This window comes from Ursus maritimus, unplaced genomic scaffold, assembly GCF_017311325.1.
Source record: "Ursus maritimus isolate PB19 unplaced genomic scaffold, ASM1731132v1 scaffold_20, whole genome shotgun sequence".
In the NCBI taxonomy this organism is placed as follows: Eukaryota; Metazoa; Chordata; class Mammalia; order Carnivora; family Ursidae; genus Ursus; species Ursus maritimus.
In genome coordinates, this window is record NW_024424453.1 from 46,573,698 (window position 1) to 46,581,861 (window position 8,164).

The 8,164-nt window shown below is 49.2% G+C and overlaps 1 long non-coding RNA gene across 1 annotated transcript in view; it reads right to left on the bottom strand.

The window, feature by feature from the left end:
• Window positions 1-8,084, bottom strand: part of LOC103680167 — a 10,011-nt gene extending 1,927 nt beyond the window's left edge. Inside the window, exon 1 of the long non-coding RNA XR_573071.2 lies at window positions 7,816-8,084. This is a non-coding gene — a long non-coding RNA (uncharacterized LOC103680167). The remainder of the gene's footprint in view (window positions 1-7,815) is intronic.
• Window positions 8,085-8,164: the final 80 nt, after the last annotated feature.

Here is an 8,164-nt window from a genome sequence, read left to right on the forward strand (position 1 = left end):
GCTGAACAGGGAGCCCATGCGGGATTCAGTCCCAGGACCACGGGATCATGACCTGAGCCAAGGCAGCTTAACTGACTGAGCCACCCAGGCGTCCCAATAACAAATACTTTTAAATTGAAGACGAGAGCAGGCAGTGGTTTCAAGGAGGTTGGAAAAACCAGGATCCTCATGATTAGTGGGAGAATTAACATCTTCATGTCCCCTTTAGGAAGGCGGACCAGTGGCCCCCAGGGCAATTGCGTGAACACCATTCAGGGGATTATACCCATTGTCTGTCTCCTTTTGAAGGGAAGCAGAGTCCTCTTTGGCCACCATTTCTCTCATTTATGAAAGATTCCATGGATAAAGTAGGAAAAAGAGCCTCTCCCCTCTCCTGCCCCTACCTCTTCTCCCACCCCTCTCCCTTGATAACTTCATAGAAGGAATACTGATTCTGATAGAAGACATTAGCATAAAAAGCAAATTATTCCTTATACTTGTATGTTACTTTACCAAAGATAGGTGGTACCCATCCACTTCACAAAGAGGAACGCTGACCTTCAGACAGCCTCACCTCTGGGCAGACCAGCAGCCAGAGTCCCATCCCCTTACTCCAAAGGTCAAGCAGACGAAACCAGGAGCCTCCTGCAGACCCTCCACTGCCTAAGGAAATAGGGTGTCCTCCCCCTGCCCCACCTCTCCTAAAATGCACAGCCCCAAAGCATGCATAAGCCACTCATCAGCAAGTTGGAGGCATTCACGAAGAAGACTGTGTACAGGAAGCCTGCCGTCTACTTGAGACATGGCAAACACATAGGAAATGAACAAAACAAGGGAAAACTGTCTCAGGCCGGGGCTTCACTGCCTGATGCATCAAATGTCACCATGCGTACACTGGCCAAGAGCACACCTCACCTTGCCCGTCCTACTGGAGCAGGCTAACATCAGCGGCAACCAGTCTGCTCAATGACAACCCACCATGTGGTGGTTTTTCCAGAAACATGCTGGGCAGGAGCGGGAGGTAATGAGGAGCCACCTGTGCAATTTAGTGCCGGATTTTCAAATGCAGGCTGGAACCGAGCACAAATGGCTGGAATGGGTTTTTGCTTTGTTTGGTTTTGGTTGTCTTTTGCTACAATGCTGTTTGCACCTGTTAGCCAGTGCCCTAACCTGCCAGGCCCAACCAGCTTTCATCCCAGCCTGTTTCACATTCCGCTAACCTGTACCAAATGCCCGAACAAGCATAATCTCAGTTTTGCCTCACAGCAGCCCTGGGAGGAAAGCTGAGTCTCCCTCCACCTTGCAGATAGGGAGATCCATACCCAGAGTGGCTCGGAGAAGCCTGGATCCCAAGCCAGGGCTGCTAACTCTGAATCCAGTGCTCTTTCCGCACTACTCTTTCCTTGACTTGCTAGATATGTTTTCTCTCACTTTTTCCCCATTTCCAAGTAGAGGATTATTCTGTATGCACAACAAAGAATGCAGGCTGAGCATGCACGTTCAGACTTAATTTTAATTTAATAGAACAGTGAAATTGATCTGACCTGTTTAATGAGAATCACAATTATTCTTGGGCTGCCTGGCAACTAAACATAAATAAATGGTAAACAGTTTGTCCACTGTCATACTGAAAAATAATAAAGAGGCACTATTTGGTGCCAGGCATTATGATTGGTGCTGAGGGTGTCAGGATAAAGGCCAAGAAGAGCCCGCATACTTCAGAAGACTTGCAAAAGATGGCCTGACATTGTCACTGCACAACTTCCTAATCAAATGGGGGAGATTATTTTCCTACCCTCTAGAATCGGGGCAGGTCCTGTGAGCTCATTAATCAGTCGAATACGGAGGAATTGATTATGTCCCAGTTCCAGGCATAGCCTTTAAGAGACCTGGCATCGTCCTCGTCCTGCCTCCTGAAATGTTCGCTGCAGTGCTCTCGCTGCAGTGCTCTCTCTCCGAACCCCACTGTCATGCTCTGACAAGCCCAAGCCGCATGGAGCACTCCACTTGACAGCCGAAGCTGAGCTCTCCGTCAACAGCCAGCAACAACTGCCAGACATGTGAAAGAACCTTCCAGGACGTCCAGCACAATTGAGCCTTCACATGACTCTAGCCCTGACACCCATCTGATTCCAACCGCATGAGACCGCAGGGGAGAACTGCCTGGCTGAGCCAGGTCGAATCACGAGAACCATATGAGAGAGTAATTAATTGTAAGCCCCTAACCTTTGGGGTGGTTTGATATGCTGCAGATGGTAACTGGATTAGGAAGAATAGGTTCAAGTTTTCATCCTCATTTTATATATAGGGAAACTGAGTCCCAGAGGGGCTCAGAAACTTCGCAAATTCACAGAGTTAGTAGGTGGCAGAGTTAGGATTCAAACCCAAGGCAACATGACCTTGACTGCGGAGTTTCCACACATAATTTCTTCCCTCCAGAATCTCCCAGTCTGGGAAGAGAGACAGCTAAGCCTGAAGTGTAGTGCACCAGACATCTGCAATGTCGGTGCAGGACTGGGTGCACACACAGGAGTGAGGGGACCCACCTGTCTTTGCCATGTTGTCTTGCCACATTTTCGGCCTCATCTAGCACCTTTCCCTCTTTTGGACCCCCATGCTCAAGCCTCAATAAACTTCATGCCCTCTGATACATCATGCCTCTGAGTATCTGAACTCTCTCCTCCAACTACCAATGGCTGGTTAACAGCTCATTATCCTTCCATGTGTAGTTGAGATGGCCCCTCCTCCAGGAAGCTTTCCCTGAGTAGACAATCACAGCTCTCTCTGTTACCTGACTCTATTCCCCCATATTGTTATGGGCTACAAGCTCCCTGGGTGAGGGAGTTCCTCTTCTATGACTTGTTCTGCCTAGCATGTGGAAGGGTTATGACGCGTGAGTCAGAAATAACTAGGTAAATCCTCTTTCTCCCCCTCCCCCCCGTCCCAGTGAAATTTTCCCCCAGAAGCTCTTTCAGTTAGCTTGCCTGACATTCTATTATAGTTCCCAAAAGTCTTTTATTTCACCCTTAGAAATGGTCTCTGATGCTTATGGTTATGGAAACAGCACCTACTGGGGGTCCCTCAACCTCCAGGTGGTGGATTCTTCTTGTTTAAATACATAAGGACATGAGGAATAATTACTTTTGAATGTTTGGTGGAACTCTCCAATGAAACTATCTGGACCTGGAATTTTCTTTCTCTTTCTCTTTTCTTTTAAAGATTTTATTTTTAAGTAATTTCTACACCCAACATGGGGCTCAAACTCACAACCTGGAGATTAAGAATTGCATGCTCTACCAACTGAGCCAGCCAGACACCCCTTGAAATAATAACTTAAAAAAAAAAGTTTTATTTATTTATTACAGAACATGTGTGTGCATGTGCGCATGAGTGGGGGAAGGAGGAGAGGGAGAGAGAGAGACTCTTCACACAGACTCCTGCTGAGTTCAGAGCCCGATGGGGCTTGTCCCCATGACCCATGAGATCATGACCTGAGCCGAAACCAAGAGTCAGACACATAACCGACGGAGCCACCCAGGCACCCCTGGAATAATAACTTCAAAAAAATGTAACATTTATTACTATGAGCCAAACACTATCAGAGTCACTGTCCATGTATATCATCCCATTCATGTCTCACAGTTGCCCTCAGGGTCAGTTCTGTTGTCGCTCTTCTTTGCAGATGAGGCAATGGAAGCTCAGAAAGGTTGGGTAACTTGCCCAAGGACACATATCTACAAGGGATGGAACCGGGAGCCAAACTCTGGTGGTTTGGTTCCTGGGTCCTGCCCCTTGGCCACACAGCCAGGTAGCAGAGACAAAAGTTTCAGGGTCCCACCCAGAGCCAAGGACCAGGTTTCTTATTGGCCCTCAGTAATGAGCATACACTGCTCTCCATCCACTGGCTTTCAGCCACTCTGTTCCACTCAACCCTCCTTAGTCCCTACCATGGCCTTTCAGCCTCACAACTTCTGCCCTCTCTCTTGTGGTCCTTTGGCTTCTGCTGCCCCTCCTTGACAACTGCTAAGCCCTCCCAGTGACTCCAAGTCAGACTCCTCAACAAAGAGGATCTGATGGGCTTCTGTTGGGCAAAGCTCTCATGTCAGGCCACTCCAAATGCTGCTGGCCGACTCCTAGCTGGGCTGCTTCTGGCTCACGGGCCATCCTGGTCCAAGTGGGTGTGGCCAAGAGGTTAGCGACACCTGATGTTCAGGTTAGGGACACCTGAAAGTCTGGCTGGTTCTCAGAACCTAAGAAACTTCTGAAACTTCAACTTAAAAAGGATTTTAAAAGGCAGGTATTAGAAGAGTCATGGACATAGATGTTTTTGCCTTCCTATCTCAGGTTGGGCTGCCCTAACAAGACACCATAGACTGGGGGCCTAACACACATTGATTTTCTCACAGTCCATGATAAAGGTGCTAGCCAATTCCGTTTCTGGTGAGAGCTCTTTTCCTGGCTTGCAGATAGCAGCCTTCTTGCTGTGTTTTCACATGGCAGAGAGGGAGGGAAAGAACTCTCTGGTGTCTCTTACAAGGGCACTAATGCTATGGGCACTAATCCCTCATGACCTCATCCAACCCTAATTACCTCCCTAAGGCCCCATCTCCAAATACCAAAACACTGGAGGTTAAAGCTTCAGTGTATGAATCTGTGGGGAATGCATTCAGTGCATAACACTGCCTAATATTTATTCCCCTTTCTGGGACCTGCACCCCGATTTTCCTGTTGGGAATCACCCCTCCCCCACTCAGTTCCTGTGGTTCTGGAGAACTACCCACACACAGCTACATGGGTAGGTAGAAATTGGACTGTCCAATAGAAATATCTACCCCCTGGATATAATAATCATTATATTTAATAATCATTATATTTAAAAGATAGAGCCATGACCCATATTTGGACCAATCAGAGGGCCTGCCATGACCTGAGTTATGTCCCCGCACCCAAATTCATATGTTGAAACCCTAGCCCCCAATGTGACTATATTTGGAGATGGGGTCTTATGGGAGATAATGAAGGTTAAATGAGATCACAAGGGTGGGGCCCTAATCCCACAGGATTGGTGTCCTTATAAGAAGAGGAAGAGACCCCAGATCTCCCCCCCCAGCCCAACTCTCTCTCTCACGCCCTGTCTCCATGCACAGAGGGGTAAGGACATGTGAGGACCCAGTGAGAGGGTAACTGTCTACAGTCCAGGAAGAGAGGCCTCACCGGAAATCAGCCCTGATGGCACCTTGATCTTGGACTTCCAGCCTCCAGAACCCTAAGAACAGAAGTCCCGACCATGCCTGATTTGAGCACCTGGATCTGCCTGCTCCTGAACTAGGTTTCATGTCTGCATACTGCAGTTACACAAGCCAAAGAACTCTTTTTTGCTTGAGTTTCGTTTCTGTCACTTACAACCAAAAGCACTGTGACTGACACAGAGTCAACTCTCATTTTATTATATTCTTTCATTATATCTGACCAGAGAATATCCTCATAATCACGTTGGTGTAAATGAGTTGTAGTCAGACAGTGACACTCTCACTGAAGCCTTGGAACCCACACTCTCTCGGGGCAGGTGAACAGAGAAGAACTTGGAAATTCTTGAATTCTCACCAGCTCCTTAGAGACCGCACATCTGGTTGGCTTTCTCCTAGAGTGAAATCTCTGAAGGGGGTCATGGAGTCCTTTGCCTCAGCCCTTGCTCCGCCGAGGGGCAGGCCTTCACACCAAGAGGCATCACACCAGTGTAGAAATCTCGGTGTGCACGGCAGCGGGCCTGATCTGTGGAGACTTTTCTTGCACACCAGGCCAGCACCTGGTCCTTGTACGGCCAAGCATCTTGCTCAAGCTCTTAAGTGACCATGATGAAGTGACTAACAGAGAGCGGCCACCAGCAGGGATTATGTCCTGTCTGGGCTGGATGGCCACATTGGCCAATAGCAGTCAGAGAAACCCAGCAAGCAAAGTCTCAACTCCAGTGGCCCTAGGAAATGAAACAGTGGTTCTCAAACTTCAGCATGCATCTCAATCATGTGGGAGGGGAGGGGGGAGGGGGACTTGTCAAAACACAGATAGCTGAGCCTCACCCCCAGAGTTTCTTTTTTTTTTTTTTTTAAAGATTTTATTTATTTATTTGACAGAGATAGAGACAGCCAGCGAGAGAGGGAACACAAGCAGGGGGAGTGGGAGAGGAAGAAGCAGGCTCACAGCGGAGGAGCCTGATGTGGGGCTTGATCCCACAACGCCGGAATCACGCCCTGAGCCGAAGGCAGACGCTTAACCGCTGTGCCACCCAGGCGCCCCACCCCCAGAGTTTCTGATTCAGCAGTTCTGGGTGGGGCCTGAGAATTTACATTGCTCGCAAGTTGGGGGGGTGGGGGGACGCTGGTGCTGCTGGTCTGGGGATGATACACTGAAAATCACTGATTTAGAAGATTGCTGGAGAATTGGATGAAGGCCCCTCAGAGGAGGAGAAATGATCCAGGGCTTGAGTTTGTGGTTTCCCTGAAACCTTCCAACAAAAACCCCCTCTATCATCTCCGTTGTGGGTTCTGAAGCCTTGGAAAAGGACAGGAGTGAAAAATATAAATGTACAGAAAAAATGATATGGAATACCAACTTCATGCCCGTGGGCTAGAGCTGGGAATGTTACCGAATGGTTGTGTGTCTGTCACAGCAGCTCCTCGGTACACTTATCTTTGTTTTATGGAGAAAGAAGTAGAGGTAGCAGGCAGTGTTGTCTAAAGAGAAGACAGATATTGGAGTTAATTTTTGGGGGGGGGGGTCATGAAAATTACCAAATGTACACAAAAGTAGAGAAAATAGTGTAATGAATCCCCAAATGCCTCAACTTTGGTAATGACTGGTTCTCCAAGTTGAGTGTTCATCAGAATCACCTGGGAGACTTGTCAAAATAGAGATTGGGTGAATATCTCCACATTCTAGAATTACCAAGACTTTGTCACATTGATGACAGTCTTCTAAATAGGACAGCACGGACATCCTATAATCTCTGAGAGGCAGATTTTTTGGTCATTTATAAATGAAGTTAGAAGTTCAGTCACAAGGACACTCTGCTCAAAGGGCACACTGATAACATATCTCATGGTGGTAGCTTGGATGGGGCCTGTCTTCATTCAGAAAATAACCCAGAGAGGCATCTGGGTGGCACAGTGGGTTAAGCTCCCGCTCAGGCCGTGATCTCAGGGTCGTGAGATTGAGCCCTATGTTGGGCTCGGCGCTCAATGTGGAATCTGCTTGCCCCTCTCCCTCTGTTCCTCCCCTCCCCCTGCTCTTTCCATCTCTCAAATAAATAAATCTTAAAAAAAAAAAAAAAAACCCAGAAGGGAAGCGACACAGTACGTCACTTAGATAACTGTTTCACAGCCAATGGAAGTTAACGTAGGCTCTCCTCGTGACCCAGTAAATCCACTCATAGCTATTTACCCCAGAGAAATGAGAGCTTCAGTCCACCAAGACAAACAAACAGAACTTCCCAGAATGTTCACCACAGCTTCATTAGGTACAACAGGAAGATCTCAAATGGAGTGGTGAGTGAAAGCAGCCAGACACAAATGAGAATATTCAGCACTATTTCAAGTATAGCAAGTCCAAAAACAGGCAAAACGGATCTATAGTGACAGAAAGCCGAATATTGTGGTTGCCTGAGGCTTGGGGTTCAGGGGGTGCTATGAGGAAAAGTCGTTTGGGAAGAAGCACGAGGGATCTTTGGGGGGTCCCGGCACTTTCTATTAGGTGATCTGGTGGTTACACAGGTGTGCACATAGAGGAAAATTAATGGAGCTGAACCCGGAGGGTTTGGGCATTTCAGCGTGTGTAACTTACACTTCGGTGGAGTCCTCTTCCCACACATCCGCAGCCACGCCCACACAAAGCCCCAGGAGGCCCAGAGCCAGCTGTGGCCCGGGCCCTCCCACTACGGCAGGGCCCGGCCCACCGTCCGTGTGCCTGCTCCCTCCAGGCCAACTTCCGCGCCTCGGCGAGGGCAAGGAGCCCGCGCCCTCCCGGGAAAGCGCCGGGCAGCCCCTCCCCGGCCGGGTCGCCCCTCCCCCGCCGGGTCCCGCGGCGGCCGGGCGGTGGTCTCCGGCTCGGGTCCCGGACGCGTGCGCCCCGCCCCTAGCGGCACTCCGCGACCGCACTGGCCCGCCCCGGCCCCGCCCCCGGCCCGCCCCGC